This window comes from Pogona vitticeps, chromosome 4 (genome assembly GCF_051106095.1).
Source record: "Pogona vitticeps strain Pit_001003342236 chromosome 4, PviZW2.1, whole genome shotgun sequence".
Lineage (NCBI taxonomy): Eukaryota > Metazoa > Chordata > Lepidosauria > Squamata > Agamidae > Pogona > Pogona vitticeps.
The window spans coordinates 206,580,587-206,603,437 of NC_135786.1; the positions used below are offsets into that span (position 1 = coordinate 206,580,587).

At 41.0% G+C, this 22,851-nt stretch overlaps 1 protein-coding gene and 1 long non-coding RNA gene across 2 annotated transcripts in view; one reads left to right on the top strand and one right to left on the bottom strand.

Annotated features, from left to right (window-relative positions):
* The window catches only part of LOC144589259 (uncharacterized), a 486,230-nt gene that overhangs the window by 342,386 nt on the left and 120,993 nt on the right, over window positions 1-22,851 (bottom strand). The window lies entirely within an intron of this gene.
* On the top strand, window positions 140-11,163 carry LOC140706960 (uncharacterized). The gene is made up of 3 exons (XR_012086935.2): window positions 140-584; window positions 7,492-7,542; window positions 8,992-11,163. It is a non-coding gene; the product is annotated as an uncharacterized LOC140706960 (long non-coding RNA).

Here is a 22,851-nt window from a genome sequence, read left to right on the forward strand (position 1 = left end):
ACGCCCTTCTCTTTACACCCCCCCCGCTGCTTCCGATTGGCTGAGGCGTCCCCTCCGAGGGGATCCGCGGCCAAGTTCGCCGCCGCCGCCGCTCGCCCCCCCCTTCCCTTTTCCCGCCGCTCCCGCTTGTGGCCATTGGCCGGGCGCCGGGCCAGGTGGGAGCTGGTAAAAGCCACACGCGTGGCCGAGCAGCCGTGGGAAAGTTGCTCTGTCCCCGGCTGGCAGCCAAGCGGGGCCGGCGGCGACGGCGCTGGCGCTGAGCGGGGCGTGCAGGAGCGGCGGCTGCCGCGTGTGAACCTCCCCTGGGCGCGGGGTGGAGCGGCGATGGCGCTGGGGCCGGCGGCTGGTGTTGCCCAGCGCGCTCGGCCGCCGGCGTCACAAAGGGCCGCCGCCGCTGCCGCCGGGAGCCTCGCGGGGAACGGGGGATTGCTTGGGAGCCCCGGCGCCCCCTCTCACACCCCCCCTCCTCCGACCAGCCCCGTTGTAGTTCGGAGCCCAAGAGAAGCTCCTCGCTTTCCAGTCCTGGCAGGCAGAGCTAAGCAGGTCCAAGTCGTACCGGCTTCTCCCGTGGGGTAATTTCCGAGGTGGGTTTCCTTGAATTTTCAACGGCACTTTGCCGTCTGAGGCCTGCCCGGCAACATTTGGGGAAATCGCGGGGAGATAAAAAAAGATCCCAAGGCTCCTTTAGCTCAAGCTCCTGATCGTATTATCTATGGTCTGTAACTATATCTATGGCAACTTCCTCGGGTTTTTTCCCCCTTAAGGAACACGCGGGTGTTTATTGCTTCCTGACACTAGTGAAGTCTTTTCTTTTTTTTAAGCGTGTGAATGGGACATCGCAGACAGAAGTTCAATGGGGTCACTTCACAAATACAGGGGCAAATGACCTGCTGTACAACAATAACATGAGGCACGGGTTAAATATGTTGTTAGGGATTTTATCTACATTTGTACTCTGCCTTTCCAAGGAGCTCATTAGGTCTTCCTGTTTTTATCCTCTCAACATCCCTGTGAGGTAGGTTAGAAAGTGTGACTGACCCGGGTCACCTGCTGAGCTTCCTGTATGAGAATAGGAACCCAAGTATTCTGAATCCTAGGCCAATTAATTGCTGCACGATCTTCCCAAGTGGGCCATATTTATAAACTGTAGTTCATTTCTTTTAATTTATTGTCTCCCTTTCCCCTATACAGAATCCAATATAAAAGGGTTGTGCGGGTACCTATTCAGCTTTAAGGCTGTGGGAGTGTTGACAGTCTTCTCAGCAAGCTGATTGTGATCTGAGTTACCCGAAACCAGTCAAAATAGCAGAAATGGACCCTAATCATAGCTGACCATTTGTGAAGATGACCTATTTAGGTGCTAGCCAATATCTGAAAGATCATTTAGAACTATGTTTTTCACTTTCTATCAGGAAGAAAAGTAAAATAAATAAGGGGGGTGGGCACCCCAAACCTAGCCATCCATGCAGCCCAAGCTCCTGTGTCTTGTAATATATTCCATGTACACACGTCTTATAGTCTTATTTCAATGAGAAGATGCTATACTCCTAGAAATGTTCATGTACCTGTGTGCTGAATTGTTTCACTGTGTATATAGCAGCCCTGTGGCCATCCAGATGTTGTTGGACTGATTTGTATCAGCGCCAACCAACCTGGCCATCGGTACAGGTCAGGAGAAGAGGAGGCAATTCACACCTGGAAGCCCTGATACACACAGGGAGTCTGAACAGAACAATTTTACAATGTACACATCTGCTTTTGATGCTCAGTGCTGACCTAAGAGACCTCTGGGATTCTTTTAGCCTCTTTCTAGCCACTTCAAAAGAAATTTATGGGGGCAGCTAACATCCAGGCATGCCTGGGTAAGTACTTGCAGATGAATCAGATGGGATGCTAAAGGGACTAATTACCTGCAACCTACAGGCTGTCTGGTCAGATGACGGGACAGGCAGGAAGCTGCCTTTCACTGAGTCAGGCAAGGTTGTCTAGGCCAGGATTTGTTGACACTCCTTGGTAGGGTTTTAGGCAAGGGTTTTTCTAACCCTACCTGGAGTTGTTGGGGATCATTCCCGGACTCTGATGTCTAGTTGTAGTTTGGAGGTAAACCATTTACAGATAGCTAACAACTTCTAATCAATTCCTTTGAACAATAAAAAGGCATATATTATGTTATTGCTATAACTTAACAAGAGATAGCATTTCAGCCTCCTGTAAGAACTTTCCAGTTACATTTATAGTTATGTGCCATAGCTACACTCAGTGTTAGAGGAGGACTAATGGATTGATCACACTGCTGCCTAATGTTCTACTGTGGGTCCTGAAGCAATAATAAAGTAAATGGGAGGAGGGGGTTTTGTGCCTTGCAACATTCAGATAGGTTTTTAGTAATTCCAAAGGAATTAATTTTCAGAAACAGGGAAGTAGCAGATACATTTTTAAAATTGTAGTTATAATGGTAACTGACTACAGGGGAATGCCATGGTTAAAGGGTAATTAATTAATTATTTAAAGCAACAAGCTCTGCCTATATTTTTTCTACTTATTTTTCTCTCCTGCTTACTATACCAGAGTTCTGCATGATGGCAAGCAGGAGGAGAAAACAGTTCTGCTACTGCTTTTCTGTCTGCAGACTCTTAAATGTTTAATTTACCTTTGAACTGGCCTTAGGATTCCTTGTGTTCACCCTGGGGATTGAAGCAAGACAAGATGTCCAAGGATTTATTTTCATATGTTATAGCCCTAAACGGATTTTCAGCAGCCAAGAACTGTCTGAACAGAGAAGTGTTGAAATCATGCTTTCTTCTCTTTTCTGGAGATGTGGATCACTAAGTCTTTCAGAGGAAGAGCTGACTGCTGTCCAGCAAACCACAGATCAGTCCTGGTGGGTGGGGGAGTCTAACCATTTCTTTGTACCACGCCAGCGTCTGGGGAGTGGGGGAGGTCAGTGTTTATTTCTGGATGCATTTCCTGTCCTTTCCTGTTTCCTTCTCCTGTAGGGCAGTTGCATGAATCTAGTCAAAATAACAACAAAAGGACAGGGGTTGCTGGTTTAAGGCACCCTAAACAGGAAACCAGCTGCTGTTGACCTTTGTTGTAGTAGGTCTGCTAAATTAACTCTAAAACTTTTCTCTTTGGACCTTTTTTTCCCTTGAAGGAGAAACAACAGAAGAGTGATTGTTTCAAATTAATATACCAAATCCTGAAAATTCATGATTGATTACTTTCCCCAGATCAGCTAATGGTTCTAGCATCCCTTCCAGATCAGCTAATGGGTTCTAGCATCCCTACCTCAGCCAATACAAAGATCTAATGCCCCCAAAGTACAGTATTGAATTTGAACTGCTTCATTATAGAGTTTTAATGGTAAGAAAAGTTAGCTGGGGTTTACCATTGCCACCCACTGCACAGCACTGACAAAAGTTAGTTTGAGTGTCATTGCCCTTGTCGCTTCTGCCCGTGTCTCTTTCAGCTACTGTGGGTGCCCAGTAACTGCCCTGCAGAGGGTGGATGCATCTTCGTCTGGTGCCCCCCGCTGTCACCCTTTCTGCCTTGGGTGACCTTGTTAGGAGCCCAGGCTTGCAATGGAGTCTAGCCTCCTGACAGTGTTGCTCTCAGCCTCACTGACACACTCAAACCCTTTCACCATGTGTAGTGGATACCCTGGACTGACAGAATAAGGAGATCCAAGAACAAATCAAGCCTGAATGATCTCTGGAGGCAAAAATGTTGAAACTGAGACTGTCCTACTTGGGGCACATCAGGAGAAGGCAAGATTCTTTGGAAAAGACAATGTTGTCGGGAAAGCTTGAAAGCAGCAGGAAAAGAGGGAGACCAAATATTGAGATTGAGTCTGTGAAGTAACCCCAGACTTGATTTTACAAGAGCTGAGCAGATGATTCATTATTGAATCTATTAAAAACCCATTACAGAGTATGGACAATATTAAAAAGCACTTAGAAAAATTTGGGGAAATAACAGGATTAATTATTAATTGGCAAAAAACACAAATAATGATGTTTAATCACAATAAACAGGAACAAGAAATGTTTATGAATAAATATAGTTTTAAAATGTGTAATCTTAAATATTTAGGTATAAATATTGTTAAAATGACTCAAGAATTAAAGGAGAAAAAATTAATAAACTAAAAAGTGATATCAAAGATAAATTGCAAGAGTACTCTAAATTGAAATTATCATGGTTTGGGAGAATCACTATGATTAAAATGAAAATATTATCAAAAATTACCTTTTATTTAGGATGCTCCCGATACAATTAGAAGAAGAAGATTTCAAGTATTGGCAGCAATTAGTTAATGGATTTTGCAATCAAGGTAAAAAATCTAGAATAAATAAAAGATATTGGTAGAAGACCCAAAAAAAGGAGGTTTAGGTATGCGTAATGTAAAAAATTATTATATAGCAAATCAATTAAGAATTATTAGAGAGATTATATACAATAAAGAAAAATTAATTTGGTGGGATATGGAATCCTCAGAAAGAAATGGGAATGTTGAAAAATACTTGTTTAATGTAGTAAAAAGAAATACAATAAATCAGACAAAAAGCCCCTTTTTAAGAAATATGTTAAATATATGGAATAGATATAGAGAGAAGCTATGTCCCTCAACTTCACCATTAAAATTAGTGACTGAAATAGAAAAATTTCCTACAAACCTAAAGGGTTTAGTAGATTTGTTTAAGGATAAAAGTGTTGCAAGATTTAAGGATTGGATGAATAAAATGGGATCGAAGGAGTTTATTAGAGTTAAACTTCAAACTAATAAACTATCATGGTATATTTATATTCAGTTAGACACAAATGATAGGTTGAAAACTAATGGTAAATGTAGAGAATGCACTAAGTACGAACAATTTCTATCATCACATGAAGATATGTTGAAAGATGATTTGATGAAGGGAGTAATAAGTAGAATATATAATATAATTTTGGAACAAGAGGAAAAAGGGGAATAGAAGGTTTGAAATTAATTTGGGAAAATGATTTAAAGACAGAAACTAAAATAGAGGATTGGATAAAAATGTGGAGGATGGGAGTTTTAAGGTCAATATCGATAAGAATAAAGGGAAAAAAATTTAATCTGTTTAATGTGGTATTTGACTCCTGTGAAAATGAATATAATACATGGTTGTGGGTTTTTCGGGCTCTTTGGCCGTGTTCTGAAGGTTGTTCTTCCTAACTTTTCGCCAGTCTCTGTGGCCAGCATCTTCAGAGGACAGCACTCTGTGCTCTGCATGGCCAAAGAGCCCGAAAAACCCACAACAACCATTAGATCCTGGCCGTGAAAGCCTTCGCAAATACATGATAAATTCAGATTACTCTAAAGCTTGTTGGAAATGTGATGAAGAAATTGGCACATATTATCATATGGTGGGATTGTAAATTGGTTAAGAAATTTTGAAACTGCTTTTTAAGGAAATATGTGATATATTTGTTAAAGATATTGAATTTAATTCTAAAATTGCTTTGTTAATTTTTGATAAGATAGATCTTGATTATTATTCGAAGGAATTGATTTCTACTTTATGACAAGTGCTAGAATATTAATAGCTAGGTTTGGGAAAGACAAAAATGATATTAAATTAGAAGACTGGTATGGTGAAGTCTGGGACATTGCATTAAATGATAAATTGACTATTGAACGCAACATAAAAAGAGGGGAAATAAGTTCCAATATTTTTTGTGCTATTTGGGGTGGATTTGTTGAATTTGTATTAGTGAAAGAAATGGGGAAAGCCTCTAAACAATCTATACAGTTTTGGAAATGAAGTTTGTAATAAAAATATTGTTCAATGGGGTCCCGTGAGTATGGGGTCCACAGTAGAATTTAATGTATAGTAAGCACTGTTTTTTTGTATTTATTTTCTGTTTTAAAAATAATAAAAATATAAACTAAAAAAACAAGAGCTGAGCAGAGTTGTTGAGAAAAAGACATTTTGGATATCACTCATTCATAGGATCACCATAAGTCAGAGGCTACTTGATGGCATATAACAGCAACACAGTGTTGTAGGCCCCAGGGCTTAATAGCATGTCCAATCTGAAACGGAATACCCATTTGTAATGATCCAATAAAAAGTATCACCTACTCTTGCATTTGAAAAAAAAATTGTTGTTCAACTGTGGTACAGTCTTTAGTGTGAAGGACTGTGACTGATTGAATCACTCCGTGAGCTTTATTATGGATCTGAATAATATCTTTGCAGTCTTCTTTCAAGACTACAGGCAGTGTGCCACACAAGTTATCTTGACAACTTTAGGTGAGTAGCAACAATTCTGAATAGGACAAATTTGTCTGCATCCCTTAAAAGGGTTGACGCTGAGCAGCCTCAGCAGACCCAATGAACAATGGAAACATATTTTAGACTATTTATGTAAAATTAATTTTTAACATAGCACAAGGTTTCAGTCCCAGCTGTATAACCACAGATACACCTAACATATCTTCCCAACACACACACACACACACATATCCTATCACAGGACACACAGTCAGTCTGATTCACATATGAATGTACACTGCTCAGCGTATCATACAGTGGTTCACAGTTGGAGGTGTGAACTGTCTTTGTTGAATATGGTTTTAATGTTAAGATGCTATTCGATGACGTAGTGGTTCTTTTGCACCATTCAATTGGCTGATTCACTAAAAAAACACTAGGTTATGGTGACACAGAACGCATTTCAAGCACAACCAAAAATAAGAAAGAATAATTGGGAGAAGAGTCTTGAGGTACCTTTAATGCTGGCAGATTTATGTTGGCATGAGCATTTGAAGTTTACAACCCACTTCCTCAGATGCAGGAGATGGGTTGTAAATGTAAAAGTACCACAAATCATTTATTTTCACTTTTTGCTGTGCTGGCAATGCTCTAATTCAACCACTAGCAGTTGAAGAGTGTGTTCATATGAATATGCTCATGTATTGATGGGATGCAGAACTGAACCCAACAGCCACACACACCTGTAGCCAACATATGCAAAGGCCACTTCCCGTGTCCATCAACCATCCCCTAGTGTCACCTTGTGATACGATGCTATGCACACAGGTAAGTACCACATAGATCCCAGTTGGGTTTAGTGGTGGTGGGGACATGTATATCAGCCAAAGAAGGCAAAGGCAGGAGCCGCAGCATGGCTGCCAGGCAAGACCCTCTGTACCTGGTAACACCTGAAGGATGTTCACAGAAATATCTCTATTAAAAAGTATGATTTAGGTCTGCAGTACAAACGCATGTCATATAGACCTCACAAACTATTTCATAATATTGGAATAATAGCAATCAAACAAGTTCACAGACAATTTGCAAGTTATCCTAACACTAAATGTCTGGAAGAGATAAGTAGAGAAGAGGGTCTGGGTGGGGCGGGAGATGATAGCAAAGCAAATATAATCCTGAAAAAAAATTTAAATGGCCTCACCAGTCCTGTTTCTCCCCAAAGTAATCTGGCATTTGTTGTTCTTGTTAGGAGCCTTCAAGTTGGATCTGACTTAATATTGACCCTAACAGGGCTTTCAAGGTAAGTGACATATTTAAGGAATGGGTTTACCAGTTTACCCCCAGTAAGTTTCCATGGTAGAATGGGAATTTGAACCCAAACCTCCTGAGTCCTTGTCCATTACTCTATCCACTTCACATTGGGGATTCCTCACAATATTACCTTACTTAAAATTCCTTGGAAAAGAAGAGGTAAAGGAGACTTGCAGATAAATCAATTTACAGTAAATTTGATAGTGCAGATTCCCCTTTTATGAAACCACCCTAGGAATTTCATAGTGAAAGGCAGTGTAGATTTTTCTAAGGAAGTAAATAGAGAAATACTTTTGAAGATTTAAGCATCCAAATCCATAAAGAGTCTCTGTTTTAACTTATTTCTGTAGAATGTAGTAATGTAGAATTGCACCTTCAAACAATAAATCCAATGTGCTCAGAAAGCACCGTGATGAGTTTTACAGAAATGCAGTAGATTGTTATGATGAATAATATTTCCCCAAGGGCTAGCCACGGCTGTTACACATCACAGAGCAACAGCACCATAGCCAATGTGGTTAATCTGTCAAGGGTCTTCTCTAAGAGTTTTCAAGATGGTATGAGCAACCGAGGGAAGTTGGGATCTCTCCTCAGCCATTGTACGTAGAACTACAACAGTCAGAACAACTGGCTGTATTTTAGGAGGAGGATAACTACCTTCATTGTCTCAACTTTCCTCACAAATGAAGTGACAAATGCAGTTCCTAGTTGTCGGTCTTTTCAACAGTAGTAGTAGTCATAGTCATTTAGTAGTAGTAAGAGCTAAGATTTGGAGATCTGTGATGAATTCTCCAATGAACCATGAAGCTCACTGGATGTCCAGTCACTACAGTATCTGTCAGTGTGCCTGATCTCATAAGATGGTATTGAGGAAAAAGAATAGTGTATGCAATTTTGAGCAGTAGATACCTCTGTGGCTTAAGTATCTGGCTGTGGAGCCAGAGGTTGGGAGTTTGATTCCAGCAAGTAAGCCAACCTGTGTAGCTTTGGGCAAGCTGCAGACTCTGATGACGCCCTCAAAAGAAGGGAATGGTAAACCACTTCTATGTTATTTTCTACCTGAAAACCTCTGAAAAGGGTCATCATTCAGTTGTAATTGACTTAACGGCACATGAATATTATTATACCATTTTGAGCTTGCTGGTGGAAGGGCAGAATATAAACAAACTGTGGGTGGAAGTAACTACAGTAGTTGCAATTCATGTGGGTGCCTATAACTAACTGTTTTTGGGTAATGAGTAATTAGAAAGTCAAAGTAATGTAGCAAATAGTTACACAAGACATTTTGATATAATGAGTAATGTTATCTACTTATTTTTAAAAGTTGCAATTTGTTTGCAAGTTTTGGAGACATTTTGACAGGAATTTTTCAGATTTCCTATCATTATTTAAGTGGCAAAGAAATTATTCAGTTTTGTCTTTTTGAAAATATTTGCAGGGTGCAAAATCAGAAGACTAAGGTGAATGAAAGGGTGCTTCCCAGTGTTTTTCTGGCCTGATGATTGCAGAAGGGGAACCAAGGTAATGACTTGGAGGACTTGAAAGCAAAAGAAGCAATGAATAATGGAAGGAGGCCCTTTAAAAATGTTTGATTATCAGAATGTAACTAAAAAATTACAAACAATTGCTATACTATAGTCAGTGAAGAGCTTGGTATGAGCTATGCATGCGTACCTTAGCTTGACTATCTGTGGGTTACAATCTTTTCAGTCTAAGTTTAAATCTGCAAACCAATATCACTAGACCAGAGATGGAGGAAAATATCTGGCTTTCCATAAGTTGTTGGACTACAACTCTCATAATGCCACATCATTAATTGTACTGGTCAGGGATGAGGAGAGTCGCAGGCCAACAACATCTGGAAGGCAACACATTCCCTGCCGCCACCCACCCACCCCCTTTGGCTCCAGCAGTTGTCCAGTCCCAGCCTGGGAGACGATTTCCCAATGACTGGCTTGTGAGTTGCAGTCTTTGTTTGATTTTTCTTTTTTTTTTAAAGCAGGGGTGTAATTGAGGTTTACACTGCATTCCCATGCTACCATTGTTTGGGCTGTTGTTTCCTATTCTCATCACGTGTGCTAATTAGCTGGAGCCACTGCCATGCTGGGAGTCGTGTGGCTGGAGCAACTGCAGGAAGATCAGTTCCTGGAGGATTCCAGCAAAGCCAGACAATCTCCTTGCTTCCCCCTTTCCCCCCCCCCACACACATGAAACCATTTTTCAGAATTAATAACAAGAACGTTACTGAAACCAATAAAATCAGAGTAGAGCAGAGTAGAGTAGTATTGCAAAACAATACTATTTTTAAAAAATCATCTTGATTGATACTAGCTGACAAATATTCAGAATGAAAAAAGAGAAAGAGACCATACAGCTAAAACATTTAAAGAGACACATACATGCATGCATGCATGCATGCAGACAGACAGACAGACATATAGCTATGTGGGCTATTTCTCTTTTCTGAGATATCTATATATCATCTATGTCTCTGTGTTGTATATTATACACACACACACACACACACACACACACATACACACACACACACACACACACACACACACACACACACACACATGGATGCAGTGTGTGTACACACACACACACATACTCCACCCACCCTTGGTTTATTTTAGCAAAGGGGGCATTTTCAAAGACTTCCTGCTAGTGCTGGAGATAAAAGCCTTCTACTCCGATTGCATAAGAAAAGAAGGAAAGGAACAACAACCATAACAAGGTGGCCTCCTGCTGGGGCTGAAGTTAGTCTGGCTAGCAAAGAGAAGAGAAAGAGAAAGATTGGGCAGTCTAGAGTTCTCTTGTCTTGGTAAAGTTCCTTTTTCTGGATTACAGCTCCTAGAATTCCTAGCCAATGGCCATCCTGGCTGAGTGGTCATGGAAGTGATAGTCTCAAAAAGGAAAATTTCCAAGCAATACTAATTTGCAGGTTGTGGCCTAGTTTGGGATATGGCAGGATGATGAATGAGTAGATAGCTTTTAGTAGAGAGCAGCCTCCAGTCATCTAATTCTTGGCTGTGGTCTGAAGCTAGCCCGTCGAGGCACAGGTCCATATGTGATCTGCTGCTCATGTAGGTTACCTATGAGTCAGTCCTCTTTTATCTACTGTCACTATCAATCAGGGCTAGCCTAAGACATTTTGCTACTTGTAGCTGAAGAACAAGAAGGCCTTCCCTCCCCGCCACTCTTCCACATACAGATGCCAACCAGACTTTGACCAGAATCTTGCTTAAACAGTGGCGGTAATGAGACACCTTCTCCTACCATATCTGAGGGCAACAAGTTAGATCAGGGAGCACAGGGAAGCCCTGTGGCACACTTAACTGTGTTCACCAAGCACCTCTGTCATTTATTTATTTATTTATTTATTTATTTATTTATTTATTTATTTATTTATTTATTTATTTATTTACCAACCACCCATCTGGTGGCCAAGGCCACTCTTGGAGGTTTACAACAAGTAATATATAAAACAACAAAGAAGCAAAATAGCAAATAACAACATCAATACATTAGGGGTGCAAATCAAAGTCATAAAGTGCAATGAGGATAAAATTACAATACAATAAATATAATTAAAAGCATAGAAAAATATCCTGCTCTCAGCTCCTCAGCCTATGTCAGTAGTTGGAGCCACTTTATTTTGCCTAGTGGGAGAGGTGGCCCTGCAGGCAAGAGTTGTCCAAAGTCTTTTGAAGCCCTGCTCCACTTGATATTTTAATATAGGGCAACATGTAAGCCCTCTAGATGTTGTTGGGTTGCATTCCTATCACCCTAGCCCAAACCGCCAATGTTGGTGGACATCTGTCACATATACTTTGATTTGGGTTCCTGCATTGAACATGGAGCTGGACTTGATGGCCTTATATGGCCCCTTCCAACTCCATTGTTCTATGGTGTGAGCTGGAGTTCAGCAACATCTAGATACCCACATTGCCCAGTTTGTGCCTCCAAGTGTTCTTGAAATCCACTCCCATTATTCCCAGACAGCATATTCAATTATCACCAGTGATGGAAGCTGTAATCCAGTAAACTTTTAAAAGGTCTGAGGTAGAGCACCTCTGTTTTAATGCGAGATGCCAGAAATGGGCAAAGCTCTGGTCTCCAGGCACAACTGTTCTTGCTTGTTTGCTTGCTTTCTTCCCAATGAGAAATACTATATTGACTATTGGGAATATACAATACAGTACAATGAAAATTTTAACATTTACTGATCCAATGCATGTTTACTTGGAAGTAAATCTTTTTACCATAAATCCGCTGATTTACTATTTAGCAAGTCTGTTTGGGATAGCAACTATATGCTGTAATTGAGTACCTAACTGTGAATAAATCTCACTGAAACCAGAGGGACTTACTTCTGAGTAGACATGTCGAGATAGCCTAGATATATGGGGCTGTGGAAAATCTAAAAATACATCTTAGGTTCTAAAATAGCAAGAATATATATCCAAATACCAGGGAAATCAATTAAAAACAAGTGTTTCTTGCAGATGGGTTGATAAATAACCAGGCATCTCCTAAAGCATGTTAAAACACATTTTATAAAGATTTAAACCTGGTGATGAAAAAGAGATGAAACAAAGGCCAGGATGAAAGGAATTGTAAGTTTTGTCCAAATAACCATGGCTAAGGTTATTGGCATGTCTGAGAGGTACTAATTTTACTACTTAAAAGGAAGAACAGAAGCTGAGCCACAAACTGGGACAGAGTATAGTATTAACTACAAACTGCACAAGCAATATGTGATATTTAAGAAAACAATCACATGCCAAGCAATTTATGGTAAAGATGCCTCTCTAACGAAAGCAGGATCTGAACTAACATGAAACTGTGCCGATTCCTGAACACAAAAGCTTATACCCCGTTAATGCAAGGGAATGGAGCCAAGTCAGGGCACGCATGTGAAAACTGGATTGCCCATTCTTGCTATACTTGAGTTGAAAAAAGAAGACATACTAAGAAACTCTAGCCCCAGGTATTTGATGGTTTATGAAATTATAAATGAGGACATAAAAGGAAAACTTTCTCCCACCCTCCTCTACTGCAACAGCCGATGGATCATGGAAATTATTTAAAGAGGGATTCTCAGATTATTATTTTGTCATGTTCCTGAATCCCAACATTTTTCCATTTCCTTTGGATATATGGTCTTTGGGGTTTAAGCTGATTTCCTTCCACCGCTGCTCATGAGCCTTTCCATTCCCAAGCTTGTTAGAGATCTGGCTATTTTGGAAATAGTTACAATTTGTGTGGTCTAACAAGTAGCCCTGAAGTGCATTAAATACAAAAAGCAAGCCCTAAGAAATCTAGGAGGAACAAAACAAAGCATTAACCCCAGGCTAAAACCATTAGCAAGTGGCATAAACATTTCCAAGTCATGCAGAGAAGCAGCTGTCACCACAGGCTAACATGAACCTGGTATGGTTGCATTTCTTATGAAGGATAGTGTTATTTCATTTCAGATGAGCTAGATCATTGGTAATTACTAACACATCTTCCTAGTTAAGGTGTCACAGGACAGGGCAAGGGTGTACACACATCCCTCTGTTCTCCAACATTTCGCTGCTGATCCCTTTCCCCAGCATTCACTCCCTGAAACAGTTGGCTCACTCTGCCTAATATTAGGGCCAGCCCTACTATTTTGGAACATAGTGAGTTAGAATCAAGGCCAAATGACTATTCCATTATGGGTTTCATATATGAGAGTGGGCCTCATACATGGAGGGGTACAGGGCGCTGAAAGAAGAAGGTTGCAGGGAGAGATTATCAAAGGAGAAATCTGCTTTGGGATCCCTGCTTAATAGGGATGCAGATGTTGTTTGTGTTCACTTATGCTTTATCTCTATATTTTTAATTAAAGTAAATATTACCAAAATGCCATTTCTTCCTCTAAGGAAAATCAAATCTGGGTGGTTCTTAAGAGTGAACAACTGAACTCTTTGGATTATTGTATGGGAACAGATTAAGACATGGCTAGACACTCAGCTATTCCAAATTTAAGAAGCCCACAGCATTAATGAAACAAAAGATACAGACACAGACTGTGCATTACTCTAACAGTCATATAAGATTCTAAATTATATTTTAAGATCATATTTAGAGTTCCTTCCAACTCACATAATTTGTGTACTAATCTGACAGTGATCCTGCATGGTAGTGCAGACAAGGAGATTTCCACAGCTATCATACGCTGTACAACACAAACCAATATTATGGAACAGATAAAGTCTGTTCTCTTCTGTTTCTGGCCATCCTACCTGATACCCTTTTAGAGTGGAAAGGAGAGAAAAGGAAGTGAGAACAGGCATTCAACGTAAGAACTTCTGCATGCTACATGTGTTTTTCACCTCTTTTCCAGATGACCTCATGCAGCAATTTCTGTTATTTTACAAACAGATTGTTTTTCACAGATTATTTGTTTTTGCATAGGTTTTAATCTCTGTCCATTTTCACTTAAAAACTAATCTATCAATGGCAAGATCCAGCAGAAATTTACCATATTTAATTCCCAGTGGTTTCAGTGGAGGGAAAGTTATCCATGTGCTTAACTTTCTCCAGTGAAATCATTACCACTCCCAGCAGCCATCACTGCTAGCCATGATGGTTGGTTTTGTAGTGCAAAACATCTGGAGTGTACCAGGAGAAGGCAGGACACATGAGACTGATCTTGGTTTTGTATAGATTGTCATAAGGATAACAGTATCAATATATTTCTCAGTAATTACTTTCTTAATTCCCTACTCGACACATGCTTGCAGCCTGGATACATACATAATTGTAAAACATTTCATTAGCTCAAATTAGAGCTGCATGCTTCATATGTAGTTTCACTTCTCTGGACCATTGTGAGTCCAACTACAGTAGACCTGCTTAATGACTAGAACTTGTTGAGTCAACATATGTGTAAGTCCCATTGATTCCATGAGTCAACTCTTGTTAGGACTAATAATTGAATTCAGCCCTGTCTTTAACAGCTGCACGACAAACTGAAATTTGACAGCTGAAGTTTTCCCAGCATGCATATGTCGTGAAAAGAACCCCCTTAACTGCCTTCCTGTTTGTCACAGCAGAATTCAAGATAAAGGAATCTGTGACGGGCAGGGCTGGAGGGTAGGAGATGATGCCTTCTGGTCAGACAGGTAGGAATGAATAGTTCTCAACCTCCCAAAAAACTACATCCACCAAATAAGGAAGAGGGTACCATGAATTGTCACACTGCTGCGTGTGCAATAAAATTAATTAATGGCTCACCTTTGACTGCCTCACCTCCACACATTTCACTAATCCATTCCATCTGGATCCGCTTCTAACATTCCAAACTTCTGAGCTGCTTCCAACAGCTGTCACCGTTTGTTCTTTAGCAACCTGCTGCAGAATGAGATTTGTTTCTCTTCTGAAAAGTTGTCCTCCCCTCTCCCAGATTATGCTGCTTTGAAAACCAGCCTCAAGATAATGTCTGTGAACATAAGAAGCCATTTTTCCTCACACCTTTGGACTTAATAAGATATCACTGTATATTTATGTTATGGTATGCTTTGAAAGCCAGTTCTGTGTGGGGCAGGCAATGAACCTAGTGTAAGGCAGCAGTTTTCATGGTTTCTATCTCTAGAGAACCATATTCACAGTAACTAGTATGCTGAGCCATCCTTGCAAATGGCAGAGGAGTCTGGGAAGCCTTCAAGGATATAAGTTTGGCCTATAGGTGGCTCAGGCCAGGACTATCAGGTCCAGACACTGCAAACATTAGCAGAAGCGTTGAAGTATTTGTGTTAACTATTCATTTTAATAAACCGTTTGCTAATTAAATCATTATCTAACTCTTTATAGTATTTTTGAATAATTTAAAAATACAAAATGTGGGCTTCAGAGTTGGTCAATTCCAGCCTCTTCAGCATCGGTGGTTGGTGCATAAACTTGGATTATTGTGATGTTGAAAGGTCTGCCTTGGATTCGTATTGAAATCATTCTATCATTTTTGAGATTGTATTCCAGTGCAGCTTTTCCCACTCTTTTGTTGACTATGAGGGCTACTCTATTTCTTCTATGGGATTCTTGCCCACAATGGTAGATATGATAATCGTCTGAATTGAATTCGCCCATTCACATCCATTTTAGTTCACTGACACCCAGGATGTCAATGTTTATTCTTGCCATCTCCTGTTTGACTACATCCAGCTTACCAAGGTTCATAGCTCTCACATTCCAGGTTCCTATGCAGTATTTTTCTTTGCAGCATCGGACTTTCCTTTCACTTACACGCATGTCCGCAGCTGAGCATCCTTTCGGCTTTGGCCCAACCACTTCATTAGCTCTGAAGCTACTTGTACGTGTCTGCTGCTCTTCCTCAGTAGCATGTTGGACGCCTTCCGACCTGAGGGGCTCATCTTCTGACCTTCATATCTTTTAGCCTTTTGTTTCTGTCCATGGAGTTTTCTTGACAAAGATACCGGAGTGGCTTGCCAGTTCCTGCTCCAGGTGGATCGCACTTAGTCAGAACTCTCCATTATGACCTGTCCATCTTGGGTGTCCCTGCACCACATAGTCCATACCTTTTCTGAATTACTCAAGCCCCTTCACCACAACAAGGCAGCAATCTATGAAGGGGAACTAGCTCTGTGGAAGTGATTTCTAACCTTAACCAGATGTTTTTGGACTAGAGCTTTTTAGACTTTCTGGAGTGTGATAAGCTATTTTGTACAACCAGTGGAAGTATAAATGGATAGAAGCAAGTTGTTGCATAAGAAAGACTAGCCTCAGTATAACTGGATAGGTCCAGTAGACCTGAACCCTCCAATGGCCTACACACACACATCCAAAACATGATTTTGCATCTTTCTGCTGGTGCTTTCAGAAAGTCATTTAAAGAGGTTCTTAACACAGAGTCTTCTCTTCTGCCTATTTTTGACACCTAGTACGGGTTTTCTAAAGGAGATATATGATCTGAAGCAGGCCAAGCAGTTGGAAGAGACTCATATAAGAACATAAGAAGAGCCCTGCTGGATCAGACCAAGAGCCCATCTAGTCCAGCTCCCTGTATCTCATAATGGCCCCACCAGTTGCCTCTGGGAGCACACAAGACAACTAGATACCTGGCTCCTGATACCCCTCCTCTGCATCTGGCATTTGGAGGTCCCTTCTAAGACTGGAGAGTATACATCCCCATCACGACTTGTAACCTGTGATGGATCAGAAATCTGATATTTTCCCGATGTCATCAGCCTGCGAGCCTCACCAAGCAAGTGTGCATCAACTCCTATGTTTCATTACTAACTAAACACAAGGTTCTATATCTGGAGTATAATTTTCAGCCAGGAAAGGAAACAAGAAACTGACTTTGCAGCTGTATAATATGTGCTGGATAAACTCTCTCACACACGTGCCCTGTTTCAATGCCTCAGTCCAAACCCATATCAAAGGTCTGAATTCCATCTGTGGTTTATGTATGGCTAAATCAACTAAGCTCTGGGTCACAGTATATCCTTTTGAACATGTGTGTGTGTGTGTGTGTGTGTGTGTGTGTGTGTGTGTGTGTGTGTGTGTGTGTGTGTGTGTGTGTGTGTGTGTGTTGTGTGAAGAACAGATATATGTACATTCTGATCCCTATGTAAATGTGAAAATTTGGTTAGTTGTACTTTCCTGTAAAGAGTATTCTACACCATTTGGCCACAATGTGTGTATTTTTTGAGTGCTGTAGCAGAATGGTCCCCCACATTGGCCCTCCGGATGTTCTTGGACTACAACTCTCAGAAGCCTTCATCACCAACTCTGCTGACCAGGATTTCTGGGAACTGAAGTTGAAGAACATCTGGAGGCCCAAGGTTGGGGATCACTGCTCTAGCAGAAGACATCTGCCTGAGAATTTCTGCAACAGCCTTATTTAATCAAGGCTCTTCTGCATGTTTTGGACTAAAACTCCCATAAGCTCCAGTCATAGTAGCTAAAGTTAGATGATGTGACTTGTACTCTACATTTGGAAGAGTCTGTATTAGGGAAAGGCTATTTTACCTTCCCTCAACCCAGTTGGAATGGATAGCACTGAGTACAGGGCAGCATGAAGGGCTATTATTATAAAATGTTGTTGCTGTTATGTGCCATCAAATCAGAACTGACTTATAGGAACCCAAATAAGTCTTTCAAAGTAAGTGAGACATTTAAGGAATAGTTTTACCAGTTACTGAAACGGTGACATCTAGGTTGGCTCGGGCATGTTGTGAGAATGGCTGATGGTCAGATTCCGAAAGATCTTCTGTATGGAGAATTAGTGCAGGGAAAGCACCCCAGCGGGAGACCACAGCTGCGATACAAGGATATTTGCAAGCGGGATCTGAGGGCCTTAAGAATGGACTTCAACAGATGGGAAACTTTGACATCTGAGCATTCAGCCTGGAGGCAGGCAGTGCATCACAGCCTCTCCCAATTTGAAGAGACCCTTGTCCAGCAGGCCGAGGCAAAGAGGCCATCCCAAAACCAGCAAAATCAGAGAGCTGGACAGGGGACAGATCGTATTTGTCCTCAGTGTGGAAGGGATTGTCACTCTCAAATTGGCCTTCTCAGCTACACTAGTTGTTGTTCCAAGACCTCTATTCAGAGCACATTACCATAGTCTCTCAAGACTGAAAGATGCCTACAATAGAAGGTTTTACCAGTTCCACACCCCCAGTGAGTTTCCATGGCTAAGCAGAGATTTGAACCCAGGCTCCCTACTCCATCACTACATTGCACTGGGTATCTAAATGAAATGAAAGATAGGGTGAAATCAGTCAGGGTTGGGCAAATCAACCAACTGGAGCAAAAAAGAAGAATAGTTGCATAGGAAATAGGTATACATGGGCAGTCAGTGTGGTATGGTAGCTATGATGTTGGACTATATATCAAGAGAGCTGGGTTCAAATCTCTACTCAGCCATTGTACCATTTATATTATATTATATTATATTATATTATATTATATTATATTATATTATATTATATTATATTATATTATATTATATTATATTATTACTAAACTCACAGGTTGACCTTAAGCTAGTCTTAGTCACTCAGCCAAACCTATCCTACTGGGTTATGTAAGGCTACAGTGGGAGGAGTAAAGCCACGTACACCATCTTCAGCTCACCAGAGGAAAGGAAGGGTAGAAAAGCAGCTAAGGAAGAAATAGAGTATCTCTTAACACAAGCTCAGTTGGGAAATTAGTCTTCTGTCCAAAAATCAGGCTTCCAGTACTTTCAAACAAAAGCCTGCTCTGCTTTCTACTCACACATTATACATGTTAGTGGCCTAATATGGTGCAAGGGAACCTTTTTACAATTGTAGCTGTAGCTGAAAAATTAGGGGCAGAAGCCATGGGTAATTGACTATGAATTACCAAAAGATACACCAGCAAATCTGATTTACCTCCTGTACAGCCCTAACATAGACTGTGTTACCTAGATATTGTCCCCAGACAAAACATGTACAAAGATAAGATCTAGAATGTTCCAGTACTGATTTACATAGCATGACCTGAGATCAACAAAAGAGTCTTATTGCAGTTTAAAGACCAAAAGGCTGGCATAACTTTTCATGGTCTAGGGTCCGTTTCATGAGACATCATAGGTTTCCCATTCACCATTCTTTGAGAATTATGGGAACATCATCCGTAGGGCCAGGAACTGCCTGCTGAAAGACTTGATGTACTGTTTCCCTTCAGTGTCAGTGCATCTGTTGAATGCCTTCCTGGGCTACTGAAAGCACAAAAGCCCCAGTTGAATCAAGAACTGTCAACTCTGGCAAATACTTGTAATTTAGGATTGTAGTTTACCAAGGGGGAGATAACAAAGGATGTGTCAAAGGAATGCCAAGAAACAAAAATGACAGCAGTGCATAAAGCATACATATACATTCTTCTTCAAAACTGAACAGTCATATTAACCAGCAAAGTGAAAGCATCCACAACAAATAAGAGAGCAAATATAAAGCAACAGAACAAATTTAGACCAGGACGGTTGTAATTTAAAAATGAAGCTAGGCTTACGAAATGGCTCAGCTATTGAAGATCACACCTGATTAGCAGTTGCTTAATCTACTGTACAAGTGAGTCTTTAAACTGATAATAAGAGAGAGAGAATGCTTTTGCCAGGCTTAGGCAACTGGAAATCAAATAGAGAGGATTGTCCTGAAAGTGGGTTGCATAATAATAATAATAATAATAATAATAATAATAATAATAATAATAATAATAATAATAATAATAATAATAATAATAATAATAATAATAATAATAATAATAATAATAATAATAATAAAACAACCCCAAGTATTCTGTTAGCAAGGGTTTAGAGCTCAGGTTCTCATCCCTGCCCACAAAGACATGGGCAAACCCGGGAGATTAAAAGCAGGGTGAAATAAGCAGGAGGGAGGCTGTTTCCATCCTTCCCTGGCGCATTTCTCCTCCCCCTTCCCCAACTCCTTGCAGAGTGACACTAAAAGAGAGAGACGTATTTTTAAGGCGCCGAGGTGCAGTTGCACCAGAGAATGCCATGCATTGTGCTCTTCATCACAAGCCAGCATTTCAGTGCCAGCCGAGGAAACAAATGCTGCCCCGCTGTCTCCTGGAAATCCCACTCTCATCCCTGCTGGGTGAACTCATTTCAACGCCAAGTGACTTTTTGCCCTGTCTTTAATAGAGCTTAAAAGGTTCCAGCTTTCTTCCGTCCTCCTCTCCTGACTTCCTCACCTCCCACCCATCACCCTTTACACGACATGCTGTGATCCCAACCATGAGACACATGTGTGTAATCTGGGTTTGCAATGTGTCATTTGGGAACAAGATGAGGAGAGTTGAGGGTGTTGTGTTGAGGGTGGGGTAAGTAGGTTGGAATTCCTAGAGGATTAAAAAAAGGAGGGCACTTTTCATCTTCCCTGAGGAGGGAGGAAACCGTTTTTTGTGTTAAGACCTCCTCCCTCCCACAGCAATCTGAGCATAAATGCAATAAAACATCTGATCTTAAAAGGTAGCAGTGGAAGCCACCCAAATCCTCTTTGGAGTCTGACCTTTACAGCTGTGAAGCTGAAAGGCCTGTGCAGATCTTTCCCATACGGTTTGTAATGATGTTTTCGCTATTTTTGAGGCTGCTTCCCTGCCTCCTCCCCCTCTCTCTCTCCCCCTCTTGGAAACAAAGGTTTTGTATGAAGTGTGGCCTGCCCTGTCTTTGGCCTGCCATCCTGGAGCCTTTCAAGCTGAAAGAGCTGAAGTCTCCAAAGGCTGGCAAGCATGCTGCAGAGAGGTCTCCAGTAATTAAGTTAGCTCCTAGCTTCTGTGAGCTGCTTTTAGTCCTTCACCCCAGCTGCCCGCCTCCATCTCTCCCCCCACAACACTCCCAGCCTCTGCCAGCCCTCCTCCCTCCCCCAACCCCCACACTTCCTCCTTCCCTCACCCCCCTCCCCAGACTGTGTGTGTTTAGGAGGTGATGTTTCCCACAGCTCTGATCTAATTCAACTGTAATTCAATCTCCGTGTGACCAACACTCAGCCAGCGCTCTCCCACCCGCCGGCAGACTCCTCTCTCACAGGGCTGTGGGTGTTACACATTTGCACTGTCAATCTGACATACTCCCCTCAAACAACCTCTCTGTATAGATTTACAGTGTCAGGCAGGCAGGGTTGGGGGGCCTGTCTGCAGCAATAATTCTTAAGAGGAAGCCTCTTCTCCTTCCGACCCCCACCCCACCTGCATCCCACACTATCTTCCTTTTCTCTGTTGTTTCCCTCTTCTATGCACTATAGATACCCAATACTTGGCACTCAGAAACTTGCAAAGAAAGTCAGTTTAGCGGGTTTTGTGAGGAACCACAAAGACAAAAAGGCTAACAAAACAAGATAAGGCTGAGAATTCGAAACAGATGGAAAGGAGCTCGGACCACACCCTTTCCTGATTTGCTCGTGCAAGGATGTTCTTGTTAAAAATAAAAGAATAAATCTATAACCCTTTTTCATCCATGCATAAATAAATTGGGCAAGACATGTTCCATATGGCTAGTATAAAAGTCACCACTTATTTAGAAAATGAACTAGTTGCAAGACCTTATCAGGGTTGGCCCCAAAGTTAAGCAGAGTGAGGGATTGCTTCAGGCAACAAATCCGGGGTATCATGACAAGGTAGAAATGGTTTAGTTGTTCGCTTTGTGATTACTGTTATTTTTACTACGAGAGGAAAGATGTTTGTGAAATTTTCTGCTTCATGTGCAGAAATATAGTGTGGTTGGCTTTGAGTACCATGTAGCTTTTAGTGGAGTTTGCTGGAGGTCCCATATGCTGCTTCACCTCAGTGGCATAATGCCTTGGGTTTTTCTTAATTCTTATCATTCAAGAGTTTACAGTTGAGGTATGCTATCACTTTTTAGCTTGAATTATCTTAACATTGCTTCACATTGCATCTCTACTGAAATATCCACGAATTCCAGGTTAGCTTCTGGAGGTTGTTCTGGGTTTTTTGGGCTCTTTGGCCATGTTCTGAAGGTTGTTCTTCCTAACGTTTCGCCAGTCTCTGTGGCCGGCATCTTCAGAGGACAGCAACCTGTGCTCTGGTGTAGTTGGCTTGGGAGTGCATTATTTATGGCTGTGAGATAGGCTTATGTCTTTTTCTGTAGATGGGTGATGAGTGTGTATTGTTCTGGTGTATTGTTGTGCTAAGGAGAAGAGATTATCTGTTCCTGTGGTTGATCGGTGTCATTAGCTGGTCTTTTGTGTGTAGTGATCCCCTGTCCTTGTGGCTGGGTAGAGTTCGTTGACTTTTTGCACATTGTATTTTTGAGAGCTGGGAGCCAAGTTTTGTTGAGCTTCATACTTTCCTCTTTTTTGTTGAAACTGTGCTGGTGCTTGTGGATTTCACAAGCTTCTGGACTTTAGAGTGATTCCAGAAGAGGCAACCCCTCATCTGGAAATGCCTTTATTAATCCAAATATGACTGACTATGGATCAGCTGAAAGGTTATATGACTAATGAAGAATTATAATTACAGAGGACAGCAAATTATTCCCCAAACAAGATTGTTCATAGAATTTCTCTGTGCAAGTATCTTCCAGATTGCACTCATGGGAAACCAATTCTGGCAGAAACTTCAGCTGTTTCAAAAATCTCTCAAAAGAATTGTACAAATCTTATCCCCAAACAAATGTTGATTCTATCTCATTTAGAGAGCAGGTATTCTAAAAATACATAGATATTAGTCCTGCCAACTGCTCAAAATAAAAACAACCAGTTTAAATGTGCTTTTGAAAAGTGTGACTAATTTAATATAT